Below are 27,290 nucleotides of genomic sequence, written 5' to 3' on the forward strand. Positions count from 1 at the left end.
CAAAACGGAAATGCAAACAGGGTGAAAATGGTGTTCGGTGTACGCGGTGAGACTATCTGTAATGAAAATCTTTTCCCTCAGCACACAATCTGACGTCGGGAAACTCTGTGTCGTATAAATACAATGTGTGTCTACACATTATTCCATATAGCGGTTTCCGCGGATTTTGCATCGTATTCTCTCTGTTTGTATTTTACATACATTGTTACAATGTCGAGGTAATTTTTATTTATAATCTCGATGCAAAAAGCTGCTTGGACATAATTTGAATAGTGACAAAATTTATAAGGTCGACTCGGGCTGCTCCCTCAAATGTCCTTAGATCCTGGAATTATCCTGGAGCACAAAAGTTGATCTTTAAGTTTTGGAAAATTACTGGAATACTTCGATTTATCCTGGAAATGTTGACACGATACATTTTTTTTTGTTTTTTGAAAATTGCCATATTTTACTTGTTATACGATGCCTTGAATGAGTCAAATCTAAGCAGACGACGGATTATAAATTAGTTCGAAATTCATTTAGTATATTATCAAGATCCTGGAATTCTTTAATTAATTGTCCCAGAAAATCCTGGAATGGTCTTGGAATCTAAATTCTTCATTGCAGTAGACATCCTGAATTTAGTTCTATCGGTTTTCGATTTATTTGTTCACGCTTCCTTATCATCAAGGTTTTTGTTTCTCTCCGCAGATAATTTTTTTTCCTACAATTTGTACGACGCGTGATGCGTGACTTGATAAACTTGTGACAAAGGCAAAGTGCAGGCGCATCAGTTTCCAGATTTTCTCACGAGATTTTGATCAACTTTTCAACATTTATTCCTCTTGTACATTATAATTATTGAAAAAAAATGTATTTGGCCAGTTATTTTCTGCTTCGAATTTAGTTCAAGCCGCGAAAGAAATAAAAATGAAATTAATTAAGCAACGGGCAAGCAAAGTCGATCACAGCTATTTGTCACTGGAAAAAAAAAAAAAAATGAACAACCTTCCGTGATTTCATGTCGTCGAATAATTTTTCACAAGTACGTACATGTAAATAATCGTTACGTAATAATAACAACGTCGAGCACGCTTCGCACGAAACGTCGTCGATTTTCACGGGGGATGAGAGGAGGCGAATAAGTCAGACGGCGCAAGGGCTAAGTGGAAAGAAAAGGGCAAAGGGACAGAAAACTCGTGGCGGGCAGGCGGCCATTCGTCTTGAAATTCCAAGGATTTCTCGGGGCAGCGGCGATTCGCCGCGATCACGGCTCGGCTATAAATTCGGATTTTTACCCAGACGTGGAACCATTCAATTCCACTCAGCTTCTCGCCCCCTGGTCCATCCACGATCTAATCTTTTCGAAAAACTAGCCGTATTTTCACGTTCGCTTACGCGTCTGCTTTGCCCGCACCTTCCCCTTATTGTACCCTCACATGTTGCATGCGGTTTTCTAATCGCATCAATTTTTTGCTTGCTTCAGGAGTATAGGAATACCCCATATTCGAGTAAAAATTTGCTAGCGACGGAGCAATTCTGATACCGGGTTCGGATTCGGCATGTTAGTTTTTTGTGTCTCTCTGTTATTCCAGTTCTTCGTTTGCTTTTCAACCCTCATTTTTTTTTTTTTTTTGCCCTCCCTATGCTTTTTCATCACGAGCAGACGTGTGCAGTATTCGTCGAATTTTGAAACACAAGTTTTTCGTTTACAGCAAATATGATAATGAAAATGGTCATTTATTTTTTGACCAACCACGGTATACAGTCGACTCTCTCGATAGGGCCGCATTCCCTCAAGATAGCTCAGTAGCGACTTTGTCAAATACTCTCGAAATCGGGCCGGTAACAAAAGTGAAATGTTGGAAATAAACGCGATAAATACACGTCAAGCTCGTTGGTGGGGGTGTGCTAATTCTTAGAAATATCCTCCCCTACACTCCCATGACCGGCCCTATTGAGAGAGAGAGTCGACTGTAACGTTATCGCGATAGGTGACTGGTTCTTTTAATTTTCCAATATTCATAACGCTGCATCATACATATATTCACATAATCATTATCACGATAAACGTTTATTTTTAACATATCGCTGTATTGAGATGATACATTTCACCCTCGGCGAGTAAAGAGGAGCGTGAAAAACATCAGCGGGTAGTTGGGTAATTCGTATCAGAGCAAAACGATGTACGTTACGTTGCATATTTGTGTCCGCTTGCATGTAGAGGTATTACGGCAAGGTAAATGTACCCACTCTCATCGTCGTGGTCGTCGTTTATTTTCTTGATTTATGCAAGAAGGATGTTTGCCTGAAAAGGCGTTTCCGGAAGCGTAACGATACGGAGATGTAATGTGTTAGGCGTACAGATTTACACCCATTTACTCCTCGTCCCTGACTTCTCATGCCGTCCGCGTAGGTATTCGCCTATTTATTCAACATTCATTCGTTCATTCGTTCATTCATCATTCATTCGTTCGTTCGTTCGCTCGCTCATTCGTTGCCTCATTTGATTATACACCTCTGCGGCAGCGCAAGCTCCTCTGACAATCATTTATTCCTCGAACCATGCCGCGTCAATTCATCCGCCTGAATTACCATCCATCTCACTCGCTACCAACTCTCGCAGTTTAATGGTCGTACTGTTGATTAGTCTGTTTTTTTTTCACCCTCGAAGCTGCGTCCAGGTTGGCTCACACCTTCTCACTGCTGTTATGTATGAGTACAAGGTGTACAACACGCTACAGCTACTGCTGCTGCTGTATAAACTATTCAAAAGACACTACTTTCTCCTCGCAGCAATGTTATAGGATTCTACTCTTGCTGCAAAGAAACACCGCGTATGGCGCTTTGTGTAACATACGTGACGCACGCGTAAGTCATCGTTATGGGTATAGAATAAGTTATTACATACGCTGCGAGCTTAATATATATAAAACTACAGGAGTTTAAAAGTATGGGTGAATAATATTAAAAAAACTGAACTTTTCTCTAATTCCAAGTTTTACTTTACAAATGTGACGTACGATAACAACCCGCGTAATTTCACTGATATTATTTTTTTCATCCTGGAATATTATCGAAAGTTTTTTTATTTTTTATTTTTTTTTTTCCCTCTCTTTATTCGGGTTAGGGATGTAACGCCGCGCAACCCTGATCACGAGGGGACGGTGGTGTGATTTTATACCCAAGACCTTAATTAATTAGCTTGACCGTTCCACCGCTTCACTGTCGGTGTATCCCGCCCTTGATTCCCTCTTCGCGTAGGTACGCGCTCACTCGCAAGCACACACACACACCCACATACCCCATTACCCCATACTTTCCAACCCCACGTTTTCCGGGAGCTTAGGACGGTGGTATATAGAAAGGGTCGAATGGTAGCCGAGGATCAAGAGGCAGGGAGGAGGAGAATATCGCATATCGGAGATCGTAAACTGCGTTATGATTCAGCTATATATATATGTATGTATATATGGTATGTAGGGAGAAGAAGCGATCCTATACGTAGACCTACGTAAGTCTCATACGTACTTTCTATCCTAGGTATCATACCGATATCGCGTATAGGATCCAGGACATCGTTTATTCAGTGCACGAGGAGCTTAGCTACCCTGTTTTAGCATAATCTTATGCACTTCGAACTGATGAAGCGGATTACAACCCCGCGGTTATTCGCTTCAAGGTAGGCAAGGTATACTGTACTACGCTACTATATGTATACCCAAGGAGTTCGTGACTCTCTCGTTCTACCAGTCTTGGCGTATATGCAGGCGATATCGCGTTATTACATACCCACCCAGAAAAAAAAAGAAGAGAGAACTTGAACGAGAAGATTAACAAGCTAGGCCTTCATGTGGATGTGCCCTTGGTGTCGAAGACGATCGATTCCTTCATCCTCTTCTTCTTCTTCTTCTTCTTCTTCTTCTTCTTCTTTGTTTCCTAAACTCTATACACTTTGGGCGCCACTGTTCTTTTTCCTCATTTTCTATTACATATATATTGGTCGAATTGTCCCTGCAGACAGTGGAATTCGGTCGTAAAATACTATATAATTGGCAAAATTGTACTTGTACTTTGTTCAAATTCAACTGCTTCAGTTATTATTATCTTAATTTATAAATCATACAGACGGATACGCGTCAGCAGCCTCAACGTGTACATTTTATAAAGATTTATAAATAATCCTATACAACATCGTGCATACCTCTCTTCGTTCATCCTAGCTGAGACCTTGTACAGCATATTATTATTATTATTATTATTATTATTATTATTGTTGTTGTTATTGTTGTTGTTGTTATACGGGCCGGTATACAAGAAGGTGATAGAGCATAATATATATAGCGCATCTATGTACGCAAGTATTTACCTGTATATTCTCGGTACTTTCAAAGTGGTACCATCGCTTCGAATGATGTCCTCTTGGAGCCGGCCGGAGTTTACTTTTGTTTGTTTTTTATTCATCGTTTTCTTTTTCTTTTCTTTCTTCTTTACTTTTCTTTCCCTCTTCATATTTCGAGTGCTTTCAAGCCGTGGCAAAGCTTCGACTGGGTGAAAATAGATGTAAAGAAGTAAAATAAGGAAAATGATGGGAAAGGTATCGGGCAGCAAGATTCAACGTGACGCGCAAGCACTTTTTGCCGCTACCGATGCAGTAGACGCAGGGTTCAAGGTTAAACCTTGAGATGAGATTTTTTCGTTTTTCATCTCGAATTCGTTTGGCAACGATTTCTAACGCTCCTTGCGAATGCTTTGAGTTACTTTTTTTCTGCTACTGTGAATCGAGATGTGTCGCAAGAGGTGGGTAAGTACATACATGACGTGTCATAATATCTGTGTCGATTCACGAGGCTGGTAAGAAAATACTTTGGAACGTCACGATCATCTAGGATTGTATAAGATTCCTCATCGATCGGTTCATTAAACTGTACGTAATTGCTTTTTCACGAAGTTACAAAAGTTTTAACTGCAGTTGCGCAGTGTTGTTTCGGATAACGGATTTCAAATCGTAATTATTTAGTCGGTATTATACCTATTTATTATTTCAGTCTTCCTCGCGTAAGATTTGATGAAACGTCAGAGGCAAAAGTATATTTGATCGTTGATTGTGAGTTTTTGGCATAAGGTTTTGGTACTTGGTAAAAATCAAAAAATACCATTTTGATCAGTTTACTCCTCGTTTTTGTTTCAAACGACGGATACATAAAGGATCCGGTTCAACACTATGTCATTATCGTTTCTGCTAATCCAAAAATCGTCGGTAGAAATGAGCAATGTTTTTTTTTTTACGCCGTTCAGACATCTATGAAACACCATATCGCTTCGAACCTCTGTGAGGAGATTTGCAGATCGTCGCTGCTGCTGCTTCTTTCGATTGTGCATAACCGGATTGTTAACACACGTATAATCGAGTATCGTCCGTGTACGAAACATGCGAAATAGTATTAGCGGCCACGCGGTTGAATGGGGCCAAAGACCGTGTCGTTAGCAGCCATAAGCCACGAGTCGGAGACTTTCTCGCCATGCGGTTCGTGAGAATACCAAGTACCTTCAACCCACCTACCTTCCTACCTGCTGCAGCAATATCTCTTCATAGTCTGCCGTCTTCGCTTTTGTACACGTATGTATCTATTACATGCATCCTCTACAGGCCTGTCAGTGAGTGGAATTCTGCTCTTCTCTTTTCTTCCTACTCAACTTTTAACGTATGCGAAAAAATTGCGACCTTTCTGAAAATTCGAAGGGATCCCGCGTGGCTTGATATTCTGGTAAACATGATCAAAATCTTTAGCAGTAGAAGGTAAAATAACGCCGTCATATTTTGGAAACTTTATTTATTCAGGAGCGTGATCGAGCTATAATTTTTCGAAATAAAAAAAGGTCTTTCGGTTTCAGACCTGGTAAAGATGACGAATTCCATTTCCTCCTTCTCAATATTCAGCGCTGGATTCGATGGATTTAATTCGTAGCCGTAGATAGTTTTGAATTTATTTTATTTTTGGTATATTTTTTTTTTTTTATCAACGGAAACTTTTTCGCATTTGTTCTGAAAAAAAAAAAAAAAAAAAAAAAGAACAGAATTTGCAGATAGTTAGAAATACTTTGGGAATAAATTCTTCGGACGATTATTGAATACGATCTCTCTTATTTCCCGGGAATTTCTTGTAGTTGTATGTATATATAATATATAACTACTATTACCGAAACAACAATGCAGGTAGCCGCTTATAATTCTTCATCATTGAATAATTAGGTTTGCCGGGAGAAACTTATTGCTGCTTCTATTCTCTATTATAAATTTTGTGCTCCAAGTATAACTCAGTTATACGTATTTTAAGTCTTACGATAAAATTAAACAAAACTTTTGCGCAGCTGTACTGCAGATGTCTTTCTTTGCAATCGGGTAATTCTGCAATTTGTTTTGTCCGTTGTTTCTTTGTCCTAACTTCTCTTGTTTCTTTACCACCTTCAAAGTTTGCGTGTAGGATATACCGACAGATTGTTATGTACGTAAATTTTACGTAACTATTCAAAGCTATTCTTTTCAAGTTTGATCTCGATGGAAACGTGTCTGAAAGTTGACAGGCTTGTAACTTGAGTAAAAATTAAAAAAAAGAAAAAGAAACAGTACGATTCTATCTTTTGCCACACGTCTTTTCGTACGTATAATAATATGAGACTTTGAACCTTTAGTTGGAAACAAACAACGATGAAGATACAAAAATCGCGAGGAATGGGAGACGTAACAATTCTTTCGTAAGTGTTGCCTCTGCATCTATTTGTGTAAAATATTTTCGTCTAACGGGTGGAAAAGTTTCTTGGTAAGATTGAGCTCTCCTGTGGCGCGGTCCACGGGCATAGCTGATGGTAAAGTTGTGCAAAGTGAAGTAAAGTAAAGTAAAGCAAAGTGCAGTAAAGTAAAAATAAAATCAGACAAAAGTACAGGGCGAAACTACGTGGGAGTAGACAAAGCAGTCAAGAGCAGAGGAAAGTTAAGGTGGGTTAGAATTCCGGTTTGTTTAGTCTCGCGCATTTTGCGCAAGACCGCGTACTCTTACTTTCTTAGGAAAATTCATCTATTCTCCAATTTTCCTCGTGATTATAATACACAACGTAAATCTTTGTCTTTAGAAACCTTCGTCTTACCGGCATAATTCGCTTTGGCGTTGAAAGTGTCTCTGTAAGTGGGGTGTAAAAATTTGTTCGCTTTACAAAAATCGTTGGTTCCCGATTTCATCCTTTATCTCTATTCGTTGCCGCTGTCTGGTGAAATTTCCTGCGATAATTAGCCACTATAAATGATTAGCCGTTAGCCATTTCGTTCACAGGTAGAGGTATGTGAATAATGGAGCATTGCGCACGAAGACTTGCCTTATAGCGAACTTGACGCCGTTATGTGGCAAATAATATGTAAATAGCATGCTGTTGCTTTATGATAATGTCGCGCCTTGCCTCTTTATTCCCAGCGGTGATATGCTCGCGGTACTCTCGTTGTAAAGCCCTGTAATGTCGCGGCCCTGCCCTTGGCCGCAAAAAAAAAAAAAAAAAAAAATTACGATCGGAGAGGAAAAGGAAAAAAGAAATATTGCGAAACATGGACAAACGAAAGGTGGAACAGAAAAGATAATGCGATAGACTGGCCTTTGCTTACCAAAGTCTGAGAGGATCTGTTACTTTTTATTTAAAAAATTCCCGCCGGCCAAACAGCGACGGGAAAATTTATCCATTTTTATTCCAAGGATATTCGTGATCAAGAACCGTAACTTGTGCAGGGAAAATAAATATAAATATTGAAAAATCATCCTCTGTCGATGCTCGCTCGGTTTTTTTGAACGTAATATTGGATGACCGAATGATTCCAATTATCGAATTTTAACGACTTTTGAAATCTTAAATCAGTGTAAAGAAAAACTTGGATGTCATAACAGCAGCATTTTTCGCTCTAGTTTGTAAGTCCGGAATTTTTTCCTTTTGTTTTTGTGTTTGTAAACGAGGATAAATAACGAAGGAAGAAGAAAATTTCCCAACTTATTGTTTAGTCAATTTGTTCCAGATTCCGACGTAGGATATTTTTTTATTTTTTAACATGATTCGACGTAAGTTGTTGATGCGTTATTCTCTGTAATCTCTTGTAACTATTCCACTTCTCAAGATTATACCAATTTGTTCTTTTGACTACGTATTCGTAACAAAGACTTACACTCTGAAGTAAACTTACAGTTTCTCAAAAGGGTCGAGTCGTTAAGAGATGATATCTGTGTTTTTCTTGCACATGACCTAAGATATCAAGAATCCTTCGAATTCAATAAATTCTCCACGAGGTTAAGAGAATTATCGAATTTACATTCCGACTTGGCAAAATTTGCCGGCCACGGCGGGTTATTTGAAAAAATACACGCATTTTCGAAGAGTCGGATACCAGACCCTTTCTAGGCAGGGTTGATCACCCCTAGTTCCTTTCCTCGGGCGGGGTCGGTGTTGGGTTATTTCCTAAAGGGTTTTCCGCCGTATTGAAGAAGCCTGCAGAGTGTGCGAAGCGGACGAGGATTCGCCGATACACATGGAAGCAGCTGCTTCCGGTATCGCCCACGACGGTAACCAGGCCGCTTATATATACCAGCTATAGATTGCTCGTATAGATAAGTGGAGGACTCGCCCCTCTCGTCTTTATTATTCATCGACCGATATTGTTCATCCCGCATGTAAGGAACCACCGCATAATTCACTCTTTCCCCCTTTTTTCATCGGCGAATTCCATGTCCCAATTTTCATATCCCCTTTATACCGATCATTCCGTCTCTGCGGATACGTGGCGTGAGAATGTCGGATGTAGGTATTCACGTGCACAAATATTTACTCGTTTGAATTCAACGCCCGTGTTCGAGGAAGACAAGAGTCGATAATAGCATCGCGTTCCGTCGTCTCCTCTCCGGCATGTACGAAGTGCTTTGTCCCCTCTAGTTCCTCCTGTTCCGAGATTCTTCCGTTCAAGATCAATTTCAATTGCGAACTTTCTTCCGATTCCGCTTTCAATTTCTATTAACTCAATCGCTCTCTCCCGCTCCTTTGGTCTACCACCTGACCTTCCTCCTTTCATATTGTAATCGGGTCGGCAGACGCGTCAATTCCTCATCTAACGTTGGTTAGAAAATGGCTGGTAATTGCATTCACAGGGTGTCTGATCGCGGTAAACGCTTCGATCGACGATCGTTGCGTGTGGATCTTTTTAGTTTCCGAAATCGTACGTTAGGTTTTTGGTTTGTTGGAACAAGGCTGTGCAGTTGATCCGAATAAGGCGTGGAACAGGTGAGGTACGATCAAATTTACTCTCCACGTCAGCCGTGATCAGCTGTCTTATGGAGGTACAGTACGTTTGTTTCCTTCGGGACAGAGGTCATTCATTTTCTTTTACATCGTGTCCTCGGAACTCAAGTTTGACGAAGGTCATCTTGTTGGATATCTACTAGTACTGATGAATAAGGAAATGTACTACTGTTCCGATCAAATTTCACTTCCAGTCAACCGGAAATTTCTCTCTCAGGCAAGCATTCACGGTTACTACTCATGTTAAACCCGGTGTTGGGTATTGTGTTGAAACATCTTTAGACACGATTTGTTCATCCTTGTCTGTCATTTCTGCGAAAGTATCTCTTCTCTCGATAAAATTTGTGTATAATTAACGCGGATGGATATTCGTCGCGATGAAAGTCATACAACGCGTGAAACATTATACCTACTCTTGACTTTCGATGTTGCTAGTTGCTGGTTACGTTACATCGATCAGAGTAGAGTTTCTATTCGGAAAAGAGGATCGTCAAGTCGTTATCGGCGAATAAAACCATTTATAATTCCATCCATCCATTCGTTACAACGTCGAGTTCAGGTACTACTGTTACCAACGATTTATACCCATTCATTTTCTACACTGTCCGCATCCATTAGTCGAACTATCGCGCTATTCCTTAGGTACCTAGTATAGGTACGGATAAAATGTGTCCATCCATCCATCCCTCTGGCGACAGAACCAGCCTTGCAACGATAATTATATCTACATTGGTAGAACAACGCCGGCGAGTAGTCGTGGGTATACGTATCTACATTTCGCGATGTGATCCCGCACAGATCCAGTCGAGGGCATGAAGCGACTCGATTCTGCACTTAAGCTTAGCCTCGTAACGCCACCCAAGCCATTGTCTGTCCTGTGCACATCAACTTCGAGTAGGACGAGAGCAGGGCTGACCGGAGATACCGAGATGTCGTCGTCGTCGTCGTCGTTTGCTGTGTTTACTCTCTTATTCTACGACCCATGCTGTAGCAGTGTGTGCGCGGTTTAAATTAACCTGTCTCAGCTATCCGACGTTTCCTCATGTTTCATCTTGCGAATTACTCGACTCACACGAAATCGGAAAGGTAGGTCAAATTCGTGCCGGGAAGTCAGGCTTTATTAATTCACAGTCATCGAAGTGCTAGTAGGACTTTCCTACCTATGTAGCGCAGTCTCTTTCACTGTCTTTGATCTTGATGTTGAAATTTCTGGTGTTGGTACTCGGAGGATTGGATAATCCGCGTCACCGGAGCAGGTTTTGACGGAGTGCGGAGAAGTAGGGACATCTCACTGTCAGGGTTATAAAAAGCGAGCTGACTTTGGATGCAAGTAAGGGTGGCTCTGCAGAACGTAAGATGCCCGTAAGCGTAACCGTTCAACCAACTTCATCATTAAATTTTTGATCTATGTACCCTTGTTTGTCTTGCATAATTTGACCAGATTTTGAACGCGTCGTCCATTAGACTGCTCTCCTTCTGTACACACACACACACACACACACTCCATAGGAGCAGGGATCGTTCGATTTCCAGACCCTCCCTCTGATTCGTTACTCGATCATTCGAACGCTCCTCGGCGTTCCTAGTCATGGAGTACCTACGACGAGCAATTCCCAAATTTGGTTTACACGTGCTCCGGATGGGATTTCGCTTGTCTGCGGTTTCTGATTTATCGCATCTGATAATTAATGAGGAACGTAACTGATGCACGTCCGTGTGAGATTCGAGATTACAGCACGCGGTGTGGGAGCGAAGCTGCAGGAGTATAGGGTTCGCGGTCCTCGGAACGTACAGGGACGATGCCGAATACGTTTACGGCTCGCGGGTTTTCCTCCGGTCCCGGGGCCTGTTTCCGGCCTTCGATACTAAAGGTTATCGATTAAACGCCGCTGTAACACCCCGTGGCGTTGTACACGATATGCTGAAAGCATACCGGAACGGCGATTGTGGCAAACCGCAAACCCGGCGACAATCTAATCTGTGAAAAAAGTAATAACAAGTTCTTCGTCGCTACTTGCGTAATATGTACAGGTATAGAATTAGAATGATCCTGGTATGGGTAAAAAAAAAAAAAAAAAATTCGGTCTCAAATGGTGGGTCAAAAAAAATTCCTCAATTTTCGCAGATTTTTATTTCATTTCCCTAGTCTCCCCGTTTGAGCGGGAAGTTTCAAATTACTTCAAATTATGCTCATTCACTATATTTTGTACTGAATTTTATTTCAAAGTTATAAGTAACCAAAAAAAAATCCACAATCTCGAATATTCAGTGAGATTCATCATGTTTTCAGATTGAATAAAGAATTGAAACAAAACACTAGCATTCATTTAGTCAGCACTGTTGTGTAATAAACCACATATCGACACTACGTAATATCACAGTCGATGACATGCAAATATTAAGGTTATTTTTTTTTACATGTTTCTCATGGAATACCCCATTTATGGTTTTTTATTTTTCACCGAAAAGAAGATGAATCTTACTGACTATTCCAGAATATGAATTTTTTTCCCTATTTTTTAACAGTTCTTTTTATTCGTATTTTGAAAACTGCCTCTCGTAATTTTAGGTTTAGGAAAAATCGACTCACCGATGCTTGGATTTACTTTGCGTAGACAATTACCGATATACCGGTGTGTACCGGCTGTACCGCAGCGATTAATCGAATGTTAATTAGTGTGGCATTAATGTTAACGATTTGTATAACGGGGTGTTCAAATTACGGTAGCCAATTTGGTTAATCCGACTTGGATAACCGGACGGCGTGTCTCTCTGTACAGATTCACGCGTTTGAATTTACCGAGCTGAAACATTTTCGTATCACGCTACAATTTGTGTATGTATTTCGTAATCTGCTAGATCTATGCCGCTTTGAGAAGCTCGATAAAAAAACGAAGAAACAATCACGGGTTTTTAATCCGAACAAATTACACTGTACGATACGTGGCATTATGCCGCGGGGATGAAAAAATGAGGAGTTGAAAAATGGAGAAGAAAGAAAGGAGGGGGGAAGAAAAAAAAAGAATATTGAAATTATGATCGATAAATAACTTATTAATCCGTTTTGTCGAAGCAGGCAGATGCTACCGTATAAAGTAATGCGCCCTCGGTTATATTGGAAGCTATATTTTTCCAGACAAGTTGTACAGCTCCCGTTATACGTATTATATATTGTGTATATACATGGGTTCTGGTATAAACCTGAACTACATTTTGCACGATATGTCCGTCATAATTCATTGCGCTTACGCTTCACGTACCTATAATTTTTCTCCTTGTTATTAACTTTAGAGAAAGTAACAAAAATTCAATAAATTCGTTACTCGCCGTTATATTCTTTCGTTGTTCAAAAAAAAATGATGCACCTAGTCTCAATTTATTCGGTAAAATACTTCGCATTTGACTCGACGAAATGTCTCATCACTCTTGCTAAATCGTGATGAAACTTTCACAGTTTATAAAATTTTCGTTCTCCTCTTGCAAAATTATATTTTATGCGGATAAGAAATTATTCATGGTTTGTAATCTTTCCGACACGAGATCGCCGTATGAAATAATTACGCGGAAAAGTCATTGAATCGACTCCTTTCAACCTCGCTTCTTTGAGTAATAAAGTAATTACTTCAAACATTTTCCCACTAAATGAAAGTGAATGATTTTTTTTTTTCGGAATCTTGATTTAAAAAATGCCAACGTTTCACGTGCCCGCGATTATTCCGAGACGCTATTCTCCGCGACGAATCAGATCAGTCCTGAAAAACGTTGACGATTGAATCGTTGACGAAGCTTCTGCCGGATAACGGACGATATTAATTTCGTTCGCGAGACGAGAAGAATTGCTTACAGGGGTCGATGCTTCTGCCACGCTCTTGGTTCTCTGTACAGCTATTGCGCGTAAATCAAAACTTTGGCGAAGGGGGGGGAAGTTCAATTCGGTTGGTAAACGACACCGTCTGACCTGCCAGCTCCAGAGACCGCGGTGTGGAAATTTGCGAGAGCGCGAGGCTTCAGGATATTATAGTCGTCCTGGCGACGACGACGAGGCGGTGGCGCCTCATAAGAGTAACAGGCTTTGTTTGTTCCGTTTATGTTGGCAGCGCTGTGGCTGCCTGCTTCAAGGTGCACACATGCATGCGCGACGTCGAGCCGAGTATTCAGCTGCCATCCTGCAACTGCAGGATTAAATCCTGAACACCTCCCGAGTCAATTACCGGGCCCGGTGCTGTCGGGTATTAATTAATTCCGCGTAGCTCGTCCTTCGCTTCTTCGTCCATGTTCTCTTACACCTCTTTCCTCCTCCTCCTCCTCCTCCTCAACCTCTTCTCGTATATTTATCCTCGTCCTCGTCTCCGGCTCCGTTTCGGCCAACTTGACGATCTTTCACGGAGTTGAATATAGAGAGGGAAACCGGCTGCTCGTAGGCACGTTAGTAGGAAGAGAATCGTGATCCTGCTGCCGCAGAGAGGGAAAGCTCATTTGCATTCACCGCGTAATGGAGCGCCGCGAATAATCCGGTGTAAATGTATGAGAACGACTTATTTCGGGGTCATTTTATGTCACACTTCTTTGCGCGTTTTACTTTACATCAAGGTTTCGAAAGTCTGCACGGAGGGGAAACGCGATGGAATTGAGATGGACAGTCGTTCGAAGAGGTTCTTTTGTTCACGGTTTTCAATTTTCAAAAATTAAACTATACCATTCTTATCGAAAAACGGTGCAGCAGATTTCTCTACGTCGTCGTTTCGCTCGATTTTCTTTCTTATATACAAGAATCTCGTCGTTGATCAAAGATATCGGATCTATGAGGCAATCGCAATAAGTTACGTCATCACAGGCTAATATATACACATACCTACAATTTGCATATAGATTTTGCCGGGATTTTGGGCAAGGCCTGTATATCGGTACACCCCATGCAACGGTACTTCCGGGTTCTCCAAGAGTAGAAGCAGAAATTCCCGGTGGGATTGTGATGTACACACATATTATATACAATCTACATATACCGTATATATAAACGCCTAGCATAGTATCGTTATTGAGTTAATTAATTATGCTCAAGTTCCCTGCAGGCGAGCTGCAAGCGTATGTTGTATAATACGTACGATACCCGTTTACGTTATACTCGCGTGTATAACGCCAGGAGTCGAGAGGACGAGATTATATTTCGTAGAGATGCGGAAACTAACTACATATATTCAAGATCGCCGTGCTTCATCCCGCACCCACGTTTCCCATGCAACGAACAACGACTTTCGCACGTTCATGACCCAGTTTACTTTTGCACCGTCGCGGAGCATTGAGACAGGTAGTTACACGATACACGCGAGCTTTGCAAAGATGAATACCACGCGATTACTTCTCATTCAAAACTCTCGGATGAGTTCCTTGACGAAGGCTGGACTAATCGTCGTCGCATTTTCACATTTCTGTTGCGAGATTTGTACGGGCCGGTCCATGCCGTTTCGACCTGGGCCTGACCCTTGACCTCTCGGATTTGGCCCGTGACTCTTTGTATGATTTTTTTACACTTTGAAAAGCACCCGATTTTTTTTTTTACATTTTTTCGACTTGGTTTCAATTTTCTAGAATTTTTCAAAACCGCGTTACCGATCGACACTATTTAAAAATCTGAAGAATCTTCAGACGTACAAAGTGACGTATGAAAATGTTTCAGCATTCATCCATAGTAAAATGACTTTCGATCCGGATTTTTTTTTTACGATTTTCTCGGAAAAAATTTGGGAATTATTTTTGAATTATTCGAAATCGATTTTGGGGGTGAACCGGTCGAAATTTTAAAACTACCTTTTTAAGGATCACCATAAATTATACATATCTATTACCGTGTAGTTACGGTATGATAGGTTTAATGTACTCCATACCTATGCTCTTGACTTATTCGGTATTACATGTACGTGTAATTTCCTTGGGCATTTACAATACGTGTGAAAATTTGATCGCGTCGTTGATAGCTTGATTGATTTGCAATCGTATTGCCTTTATAGCGCGTTCTACGAACGAGGCATTGAATATATTATAAGCATCGTTCGACAGACACTGAGTTAGAGAATAATTTATCATTTAGAAGCTTCCGAACGTATCGGAATTTCGAATTGTACAGAGATGTGCTGAATTAAACCCGAGTCTGACTTGAAAATTAGAATTAAAACAAACCGTTTGACACGAGATAGTGAAGAAAAATGAGTCGAAAGATTGAGCCTGGATAGCGACTGTTTTGTGTTAAAATTGAACCGTGTAATCAGAATTAATCGTCTCGCCTTTTCGTCTCGTTCTTTCTCTCGTCGCTCATCTTAAATTACAAATTCTGGGCCATTTGACGTCGATGAAAGAGTTAACTCAGCTTTATTACTTGAATCTCGTTATTTTTATTTTGATCGTCACTTTTTGCTTCTTGGTAATGTTTTTTGTTTTTTCTTCTCTCTTTTTCTTCTCTTCTTTATTATTACGTAGATCGTGATTTACACAGCGGCGTCCTCTCTAGAATTCCACCTGGTATTTTCTTCGATTAATCTTTCACCGTAATTAGTAAAACACATTATTTTTTTTTTTCTTTAGCATATTATTATACACGTGTCAGCCGATTGACTTTGAAACTTGTGCTGTTTCTAATATCTGTAGGCAAGTCACGCACAGGTGGCAACTGACGGGTTAACAAGCTACGTCTTTAACGAAAAGTTTACCGTCTCTCTGTATTACAGTAAGAGCAACAACATCAGGAGAAACACCAGCGGCGGCATCAACAATAAGCGTGGGTAGTCGGGTTCTCTTATTCGCTAAACAATATTGTTTTTGTGGCAAGGATCTCACGTCCGATCGTCGGGTAATTGATCTTGAGCCAAAAACAGATCGAGAGACAGACACAGATACCCTTAACCATCAGCGGGTATACCTGTACAACCTGGGGGGATGTAAGGCGACGTTGAATTTCCGATAATTGCGTCACCTTCCCTTTTTTTTTTTTTTTTGTGTCCGTCCTTCGTTTTCAGAAAATAGAAGCTCTGCGGAGGAAAACAATGCGGTACGTTGTAATTCGTGGTTTAATTATTTCAAGAGTGATCATGACGACGATGACGACGATGACGTATATTTTTTTATCGCGGGTATGCAGCTTTTCTGTTATTTTATTTTCCAAAAATTCGATACTTCTTACTCTTGTTACGTCGTAGTTTGATCAGCAATCGTCGTCATTCGCCCTCTTTTGACAATCAAGCAGCTGACTTGTGGAAAAGTAATGCAGATTGCCGGTCGTAGTCCCGCTATACGATAGTAACTTAATACGCGACGGATTTGTTTCTTTTTTTTTCCATTGTTCCTGGTTTTTCTCCGCATTGGGTATCGTGCGATTAGCTCGATTACAAGCTGCACCGCAGCGCTGTTCGTGTAATCGAATTCATTGATCCTTTGTATAGTTCACTGCACACTCTAATCACTCGATGCTGCACCAGCTGCTGCTGCTGCTGCTATTGTTTGTTGCTGCGTAACGGTATATATGAGACATTCCGCCTCAAATCGACGTACGACTGACCCTCGAACCATTGGCGATTTTTTTTTTATTTCCACGAATGGTCTAGACTGTATAAAAAAAAAACATCTTTCACCGGGTTTAACATTTTTTGGATTATTGGTTTGATATTTATTGCTCCTAAGAACATGAAAACCCAATTTTCTCAAATTTTTCTCGTTGATTTTTTTTTTGACAACAATCGAAAATTTTTTGACCTAGAGGGAAGTGGGTAAGATTTATATTTATATGTTATCTGTTTGTTTTTACTCACTTTTTAATTACTCGTTTCACCTGTAGCTTCTAAACCAAAGCCCACCTCCACCTTGATCTCAAAATTTTCGATTCCTTAACAAAGAATTTGTGAAAGCCAATCGATTGAGGCTATTCATTCGAAAATTGAGTTTTCGTGTTTTTGAAAGCAGTAATCGTCAGAGGCGTGGTCCAAAAATCTAAAACTCGGTGAATGATGTTTTTTTTTGTTTCTACACTCTACACCATGCTTGGCGATGAGAAAAAAAAAATATCGGTGGTGAGGGTCCAGCGTAGGTAGATTTGGGGTGGAATGCCTCATACACATGTAGATGTATGCTGGTGTAAACTATAGGTTTGCTGCTAACAGCAACGAAAATTGGTGCTCGCTGAACTCGTACACGGAAAATTCGAAACTCTGATTGAATCGTATTTCCAATCAAAGGTTCGATGCGTACGAGTCTGTGTAATTCCACTTTCCCTATTTTTGCAAACAACGCGTCATGTAATAATGATCGATTAAAATTAAAATTTCTTTCTTACCTATAATTTGTATGCATATACTTTCTATCCTACGTTTTTTTTTTTTTTTTTTTTTTTTTTTAATATTATTTCGGAACGCATAAATCATCGATGACGACGAGTTTTGATCAGTCTTGAACGAGATGTTTTTGTGCTATTCCTGTAGAAGATCCTGATCATTGAATAATCCTAATCAAAGGAGCATTGCCTATTCCTATTGCCCGAATTCCTTTGTTCTAAAAAAATTAGTTCAAACTGTCTGGCATCACTTGCATTCTCAACCCTTAACTTACAGGGTGCATTCAGGCCGAATAGTTTACTCGGAAATCCGAGGCAGTACGGTTATGCATGTGCACAGGAATCACCGACGGGTGTAATTGGAGGCTTTGGAGGATAAATGGAGCGGCGTCATCGTATTTGTGTGTAATCACAAGTATGCGTGTGATATGTATATACATTTCGCATACATGCCTGCGTCCGCGTCCTGCGTGTAGGTATATCGCCGAGGAAGGGTGGATGGATGCCGTGACGTGCCGTGTTTGACAAAGGCGTCTTAATTAACCGCAAGACGGCTAGACGATTAATATACGGAATATTCTGCAATTCTCTTGAGCAGGGGAATCCCTCAGGGAATAAATATATATATATTTATATATATATATACATATGTATGTATATGGGGCGTTCCTGGGATTCTGATGCCTCTAATTTTTCGAAATATTTCCGCCGTTTTCTAAATGTGTGGCGACCTGAAGTATCCCGGACGCGAAAATGGACGTTTTTAAAATCGATGTTATTTTTTTGTAAAATCAGGGACTCGAAAGTACGTATGCAAGTGAAATTATATATATAGCTTTTTACTCTAAATAGCAGCTTATTGAAAACGTTTTTTTGACGATGATTAAATATGCACTTTCATTTGTAGGGATAATTTATCGCTTCGCCCTTTCACTCTCTATTTGTTTTTTTGTTTTTTTTTCTTCACGTTATTAAGCCTATTTGAATCATCAAAGACGCTTCGTCAGCCGTTTTTAATTAGACGTATATCTGATATCGTCGCGCTCCTAGGGTTTTGCATGTCTGCCTTGTGTGTACGACAAGGGTTGCTGTTACGGGGTCCCTGGGAATAAAAAATCTCGGCTTTGCCGCCGTAGAACATAGGCAGAAGTATGCCTATCCACGCGCAGGCGCGGTGAGAGTAGCAATTAAAATTAATTATCAATTATCCGCTTCTAGAATAAAGCATCCCTTTTTTTTTGTACGTTCCTCTCCAGCGATCAGGGCTCAAGGGGCATGCATGTATAAGCAAACATGCATGACTGAAAGATTCCTAATCTATTTCTAAGCCGTCAAGTGCTGCGTGAAAGCTTCCGGAATCAACCATCTGACCCGAATTTCGTCGCTGTATAAAGTCTGGGTGTGCAGTGTTTTTTTATTTCTCTTTTTTCTTGTCTTCTCTGCTTTCCTCGCAAATTCTCGCAGATTCTCGCAGATGCAAAATTATCTCCCCTTCCATTTCTCAGCGAAGCGTGGGTGACTTTTCTTGCTATTAATTTCACTCGGGATTAATTAGGCGCGCTGACGAAATTATACCAATCCCATTACCCGAATCCGAGGTTCGATCTTTCGCTCGATCACTGCGAATCGCTACACGGGTAGATGAAGATCCGTGATTTCGAGTGGAGAAGAAATACCAATAAAATCCAACTTTCTTTCAATGTTTTTAGAAATTTTTTCACTTTAATCGAACAACCGTAATTTCGATGTAAAAATTTGCTACCCCCGATTGATGGAGAATTGATATTTCTTACAAAAACACAAAAAATTTTCCAGTCGATCAGTACCAATCAATTTTGCTAAACCTTGGGATGCTCGGCAGTGATTAGATATTCAAATTCTCCATCCTCGATATGCTAATTTCGCGTGTTTACCGCGGGCTTGTGATATTATCCGTATACTTTCCACGCGCATCATCCCTCTATCGCTACAGGCTTAAACCCCTCAATCGCATAAACGGAAACAGGCACGCTTGCCATTGAGAACAGTGTTAGGATTACGCGACGATCGTCACGAGAATTCTCGCGTACAATTTGCATATAGAGTGAAATTACGACCACCGCGAGATTCGGGGGTGACGCGTAATGGAAATTCCAGCGACGTATGGTCAGATCATCAACCCCTTCGAGATGGTTGGCAAATTTTATTATTCGTCTCTTTTTACCTCGATTTCGATTTTTTCTTCTTCTCGAATTTTACCGCGGACTCGAGTTTTTTTTTTTTCACACCAGTATTCTTCCATTTATCATCACTATTGTTATTATTGTTGTCGTTGTTTTTATTATTCTCTTTGAAACGGCACGCAGTGCGAGTGGAGTATACGTGTAACCTATTTTGTTCTCAACGGTGCTGTTTACTTAATCAATGCATTTAAATTTCGCGCGGTTCGGTAGTAAGCTTTTTTAATTAAGTTTATTTCCTTCTATTATATAAATTCCTTTTCTCCGTCGATTTCTACGCTGTACAGTTTCAAACACACCGTGTAATTGTAATGTATGCTCGGCCGCAACGATTCTGAGACGGTTAATTTTTTCAACGGTCATGGGTCATGTTGTGTCTACGAAGATTGGACATTTTCTGGATTGATTCCGGATTACAAGCGTAAACCATTTGTCAAAAAAGTTAATCGTCTCAGAATCGTTACGACCAAGTACTGAATAGCGAGGGGTTACTCGCTTTAAGTTTAGGCGCACAAGTCAATGCCAACTTTCAGAAATTATCAAAGACCTCAATATCGCATATTACTAACGGTTTACGTCAATTTCCAAAGCTGTCCAAAGACTTCCAAAGGCTTGGCATTTATCAAAGTACAGAGGATTTCTTCAGTGAATAAACAACCTTCGGTGTATAATTTGTCGTTACACGTCGAATGTGAATCGGTATCTTAAGAAGCACCGAGTCTCGTCTTATGTTGTAGTTTGGGAAATGTTCTCGCATCGTTAGTGAAAATTTCGAATTGCAAACTTCAATGCGCAGTTTTATTTCAGTCCTGAATGACGTGAAATTTCGATGACGTTTGCAGTGTTGTCAGGGTAGAGGTTATAAAACTTCGTATCGCATCTCGTCCCGTAGATGCGAGGAGGAGGAGGAGGTGGAGGAGGCAACCATTCGACTCCATGAACAAACTTACCCCCAGAGCGTGTAATTGAGCCAAGGGTTCAATTAGCGCTACGACGTGCGTCAATATTTACAGCAGCAGCAACCGTTGGTTTGGTTGGCTGGTTGGTTGGTTGGTTGGTTGGTTGGTTGGTTGGTTGGCTGGTTGGTTGGCTGGTTGGTTGGTTGCCCAAATGTCAGGTGCGTTTCTGATTCGTCGATTTGAACCGCGTCCCTCGTAACGTGCGTATACCACCCCTACGTACCTGCAGAGCTTGCACACGCGTGTTAACGCTGATGCACATCTGTGTCCCTTGTTTACACCATAAACCTACGGCTGCTGTACCACCACCACCGCTTTACCGTATCTATCCGCCACTGCGGTTCCTAAATGGTCGAGAAATGTAGTAACTACGTTGTGTATCCGTCCTCTCAACGTTGTTAGTTACCAAGGTACACAACTCCATCCTCGCTCACTCTCTGTGGTCTTTATGCGGTGTGTAAAATCATCGCTCGTCAACGAGACCACGGCGGTGTGGATGTACGTTTAATTTTCATGCAAACTGCCCGGCGTCAGACCCTGTATGAATGAATTTTACTCGGTTGTTGGCCGATCCTTTATTATATGTATAATCTTCTTACAAACGGATCATTTTCATATTAATTGTCTTGCTTTACAGGAAAAAAAAAGTTACCAGGGCTTTATATTAATTATACATATAAAGTAACGATAGTTTGTGAAATTATTTCATTTCACGTATACTGTTTAGAAAAAATTAGGCGAAATGTGAATTTTTATTCACAGGATTTTTAAATGTTATTTATTACCAGACCGAAAGTTTTTCCTAACAAATTGCAAGCCGCGAACTTTTTGCTTTTTAACGACGACGTGTAGCCGTCAGTCGCGTTAATTAAACGGGCAGAAATTACACGAAATATTTTATATCGTCCCTTCTACACGTTTAATTTATATGCATGTACACACACACAGACATACACTGAAATATTCGCTAATAATCCCACAAGCGTGGGCGTCGAGGGTTATTTTTTCACTTTTCTCTTTCTCTTTCTCTTTCTTTATTTCTCTCCCACTCTTTCTCTCTCTCTGTAGTTTATCTTGAAGCTTTGCTCTTCTTCTTCTATTCTTTTTTCTTTGAGACATATATACGTGTATACTTGCATACGTATATATTTCTTTTTTGCCGCGCTGCTCGGTCTCATTACCGTTACCCTTATCTTTATTTCCCACTACGTCTTTCTCTTTATCATTTATCCTTTTTTCCTTTCTTTCCCATTTTTAGTACCAGATCTCCCTCCCCCCCGCCCTCCTCTCTACCTCGCTGGTTTTTCTCTCTTTTACTTTGAGACACTTTCTTTTCACCCTGCAGCCATAACATGGTAGGGTGTAAGGTGTACGCCCGAGTTTTACTCTCTTCGTCTTGTATTTCGTTTAACGAATCTAATTTTTTTCTTCCCAGGTATTTTTTTTTTATTCTTCCTTTTATTCTCTTGTCTTTCTGTGTCGTCGCGCTTTCATGCATTTGTTCTTTATCTAATAACAGGCAACATTAGCTCTTTGTCTTCTCAAAACTGACTCGTTCGTGTTAGAAGCGTGCGGTTCTTCGAATACGCGATACCGCGAACACGAGAATATTATACCTGTATTATACATTATATATATATATATATATACAGTTTTTCTTTTATCATGGAGACATTATACTCGTGACAACTTTTTCTTTGACGTAAAAACTTGGGGAAGATATAGAGCGAGAGGGAGAGAGACAGAGAGAGTGAATGTACACGCAGATTGTATAAAAAATGATGCCATTAGGCTGTCTGACTGCTACTGAATCACACAAGTCGAAGATAAAAATAAAAAAAAATGAAATAACGAAGAGGAGGAGACATGGTTCGATGGTTTGAAAAATATTGGCTGTCACGCTGTCGAGCGATGCGCATATAACGTTTGCCACCCGGCTCGCAGCTTCTCTTAATAATCATATCATCTGGATTCCAGCCAGCTTGCGAATTACTGCAACAGCGGGATGCTTTTGGCGATTTCAAAGATTTTTCTCGCACCACGGAATTTTTAATTGAAATTTAAATTTATACGATTTTTTGCCAGCCGGAAATATTGCTGTCGCAATTTTCGCGATGCATGGGAGAGATGCAATTATGAAATATATTGTGTATTATATTTTTCAAATAGGTCAATTTAAAAGGAAAATTTATTATCGTTATCATAGTTTTTTCACTCATTTAGTGAAATTAATCAAAAAATAAAGGAGAAACTGTTTTACTCTATATCATTTATTATACATTATAATTATTTGACAAAGTATAGAATTTCTTGATCACGAATCACTGATTTAATTACCTTATTGAACGATGAAACCAATTTATTCGTTAAGAGTAAATAAAAAGTATTTGAGGATTTTGTCCCTCCCCGTTCAGTTTTATATATAAAAAAAAAAAAACGCCTCGAGGGCTTATTTTCCGACCTTTTATCTACCTACAAAAGAACGACTTTGATTGTTTCACGAAATTTCAATCAGCCCAAAAGCTCTCCGACTTCAAAGCTTCGCGTCAGGGTTGCCTGTCTGCCACGGGAGTTAGGGGATGAAAAATATTCCGGTGTATTTCGCTTAATGAGGTGGGTGAAATTAATTATTCTCATATACATATAATACGCATACCTATGTGCGTATTCACGTTCACCTTTGCGTTGCTTCAGCTTCGGATATCACGTGAGTTCCTTGTAATACTAATTAAAGGACTACAGGTAGACATTTAGGTTTGAGTAAGATTTTATTGTGATTAAAATAACAATAAATATACTTGACGAGCTTATGTGGTGGTAGATCGATGTGATTGGCTGTCAACGTGAAGGTCACATTGATAGATTTTCACACGAGTACAGATTGAAGTTTGTTAAGAACAATTCACGGAGTGAACACTGTTGTCCGTTCTGAAGTAAGGTACATTTTTTTTTTTCAATCAACTTAAAGTTGCGGGAAAAGGTAGAGAAAATACAGGACACGGATAATAAATTTGTAGGATTCGGAGGTGGGGGACAAAATGCAGCTAGATACTCGACGGATTGGACATGGAAAAAACGGATGGAAAATTGAAGAATCCAGTCAAGTCTAGCGGAGCAGAAAACATTTGTGAACCAGATGTGTGGTTGTAAATTACCTCTCAAAGTCCAGCGCAACAGTGTAAAGAATCCTGCCGAGAGGGAGAGAGAAACGCCCGATACCATTGACTGAGAAGTTCTCCTTCGGGAGTCGGTGTCGCATCTTATACGTTAAGCGTGTGTGCGTGTGTATGTAATATACCGTGTGCACAAGTCGTCTGCCAGGTTCGTAGCTCTTTGCGTTTCACCGACTGGTGAGAACCAACGACTTGCGGTTATTTTCATTACCCGAACACGCCGAAGCAACTAACTTACAACAAGGGGTAGTTAATATAAAGATAAGCGACCTCAGCCCATACCATTATACAACCACCGTGGTCCTTCATCGTTATACATCGACAAAGTTTCTATGTCCGTGTATACTGCAGCATGAACTACTGGATATGGGCACTCACGTTGTTCTGAACTGCTGCTACACGCAATCGCCACCTTGAGCATGAGTAGATAATGTATATCTACACTATAGGGGTGGTTTTCACTTGCTTGCAAAACGTCGGCTCGTATCTATTTCCCTTTGTAAACAGTGGGAGGGTTCCAACCTTTATCTTGTTCTGGGTGAAAATGAATTCGTGCCCACGATTCGGAATTCTACCTGTATATATCTGCATGTGTTACGTGTACGGTGTACTGTCCAAGACTTTTATTAAAAACATTGGAGATATTGAAAAAACTTGATCAACTTGATGGATTCTCAGGATGTTATTCGGTGAATCGGAACGTTTCTTCCGACACGTGTACTTATATTTTTGAAAGCCTTGAAACGGCAAATTTATGATTGGAAAAAGAATTCTTCTTCGTTGTGGTTTTTTTATTTTAAATATGACACTGCACAGAAAAATATCTAAAAACTTCTCTTTTCATACGTACAAGTAGAAGTTATGTTGAAAAAATGTCTCCACCCTTGGTATACGAATGGGTATCCTAGGACAGAAAATATGGTTATGATACCTACCGGAGAAAAGACAGAGGGTATCTCAACGCTAGAGGGTGAAGTTCGCATTACGAGATGCAGGGATAAGCAATTGTTGTTCGCATTGCATATGCCACCGCGCAGCCAGTGCAATGTATCACCAATACGATCCTGCACATCGGGGAGCATATGGTGTGCATCCGCGTTGTTTAACATAGATCGCGATACGAGAATACACACCGACTATAATGCAGGACTCGTTGCTGCCGGAGGGAATGTAAGACGAAGAGGAGGAGAAAAAAAAAATGGAAAAACAAGTGGTAGTGGATGAGGAAATCGAGGGAGCAACTGGGGGATCAAACCAAATGGAAATATGGAGGGATGCCGCGACACCATTCCCTAACCACTCTGCAGCTCCTCCTAGCCCACGTCGTCGTAACCGCAGCCAGTTGTATTTACATAAGATAGTGTTGCGGTGCAGCGGCATGCAAGTCCGGATAACGAATTGTTGGAATTTTCTCACCTCGTCCCGTTGTGTGAAACCCCAGAAACCACGGCCGAATATAACCGAGGCGTCCAACACTGGCTCTGCGATGTAACGAGGGGACCAGATCCATGCGCGTTATATATTTGTGGAGCCAGAAATCGTGTTGATGTAGAATTAATTTCGTCTCATGCTCATGTAGGTATCTATATAGTACGGTTCGGTAATTGTTGGTGTTATATTCGCCTTTATGGATAGCAGAGGAAGGTTGTAAATCGATAATTATAGTCGCGGATGAGTTTCATTCGGGACGACGACATCGTGACGTGGCATCAAAGTTTGACATCAGATGCTCGGGTTGATCGTCTTGAGCGATTCATCTTACAAATTGAAACCCGATGCTAACGAGGCTGGCTTGGAACGTCGCGAGGGTGAAACGGAAGAGATCAAGACTTGGCAAATCCTCACGTCCTGCCGCAGGACTCCCGTGAAAAAGTGGCGATTCCGTCTCTCGAAAAAGAACGTCCCACCCCGCATGTACACGAGGGTCGTGCAGGGCCTGACGAGGCGGATTTCAAGGGCTTCGACGAAGGCTTTTGGGGTTCGATGCAGCGGCACAATTGCAACGTCGTGTCGAGGAACCGCAAACGTTGCGCAGAGCAAGCTGCCGCATTGCTGGAATTCGTATCGCCACCGGCTAACGAGCACTGAAGCCAATCACTCACAATCAACGTCATTAACGGAGGAACGTTTATGCCGGGCACCCAAAGCGTTGCCCACCTATCCTAACCGGAGTAACGGCTTGGCCACCTGATCTGCCACCCGCCGACTAACCCTTGGAATGCAACAATCCGTCCGTGTACCGGGTGGTATTTTAAACTCAGAATCGGACGTTCGATCTATGATTGAACGTCTAGTTGCGGGTCATTTATTTACTCCAACGAAGACTCGTAACGTTTTTTTACTACCAAAAAAAAAAAGGATAAACCTACTCCGAGATCCATTACTCAATCTTTATGACGGTCACGACTTTTCCCTCTTGAGACTTCCCAAGGCTTATGACTTTCGTTTGGCATCCGAATTGTCGAAAGCGGGACTATAACTTTTAATATATTGAATTAGCCGTGTGACAAAGTTTTTCTGTGTAAAATTGACAAACGTTAACTCCTTCGGCGAGTAATTTTAATCGTGTCACGGTCATCGACTGGATACTTTCATGCCAGAGGTATGATATTTTGAGTGAAAAAGTTGAGGGTGGGAGGACTCAAGACCTCAACTGCTACATACTTTGAATTATTTTCTTTCGGAGAACGTCGGCACGCTGCATCGTACCATTCAAATTTCGATCAGGCATCAGCTTGGATTAGTTTTGTACGTGCAGGCCGAACACCACGTATAACAGACGACAGGCCAGACGTTCGACGGGGCTTAGGACGTTAATGTCGTCGTCGCGGTAGCACGTGTGCTAAATTACAACCCCCGATTTTCCACCACGTGGCAAACCCTGCGAGCTCACAGCTTTGGGCGAGAGACGGGGTGAGGTCGGGTTGGATTGGTATCCCTGGTGGTGCGCGGCTTCGGTGTCGGGTGTTGAGAACAATCAGGACGCAGCTTGACGGCATGCCCGTTATCCATGTATTTCCGTGCATCTACCCGCAAACGACTTTGGCGACCTGGAACTGCAAATCGATCCTCATTTCACGCTATTCGACTTTCGCATGGAGGAAAAGAAACCGATCGAACCAATGAAATGGGATTACTTGAAGATGTACCGGGTATACATGCTCGACCAAAAGTGAGTCTCGTCGACGATATTGAGCACTTTGTGATGAGATAAAAATCGGAATAAAATCAACCGCAACAAAGACGACATGAAAATTAAATTCTAATAATAATAATGCCCAAAAGCTATCGTTAAATTGTTCAAATAAAATATTGT

The 27,290-nt window shown here is 40.9% G+C and overlaps 1 protein-coding gene and 1 long non-coding RNA gene across 3 annotated transcripts in view; one reads left to right on the forward strand and one right to left on the reverse strand.

Annotated features, from left to right (window-relative positions):
• Positions 1-27,290, forward strand: part of LOC124308085 (leishmanolysin-like peptidase) — a 213,388-nt gene that overhangs the window by 23,676 nt on the left and 162,422 nt on the right. The gene's annotated exons all lie outside the window — the stretch shown is intronic.
• Positions 28-27,290, reverse strand: part of LOC124308093 (uncharacterized) — a 181,355-nt gene continuing 154,092 nt past the window's right edge. The window contains exon 3 of the long non-coding RNA XR_006908917.1: positions 28-336. This is a non-coding gene — a long non-coding RNA (uncharacterized LOC124308093). The remainder of the gene's footprint in view (positions 337-27,290) is intronic.

This window comes from Neodiprion virginianus, chromosome 6 (assembly GCF_021901495.1).
Source record: "Neodiprion virginianus isolate iyNeoVirg1 chromosome 6, iyNeoVirg1.1, whole genome shotgun sequence".
NCBI lineage: Eukaryota > Metazoa > Arthropoda > Insecta > Hymenoptera > Diprionidae > Neodiprion > Neodiprion virginianus.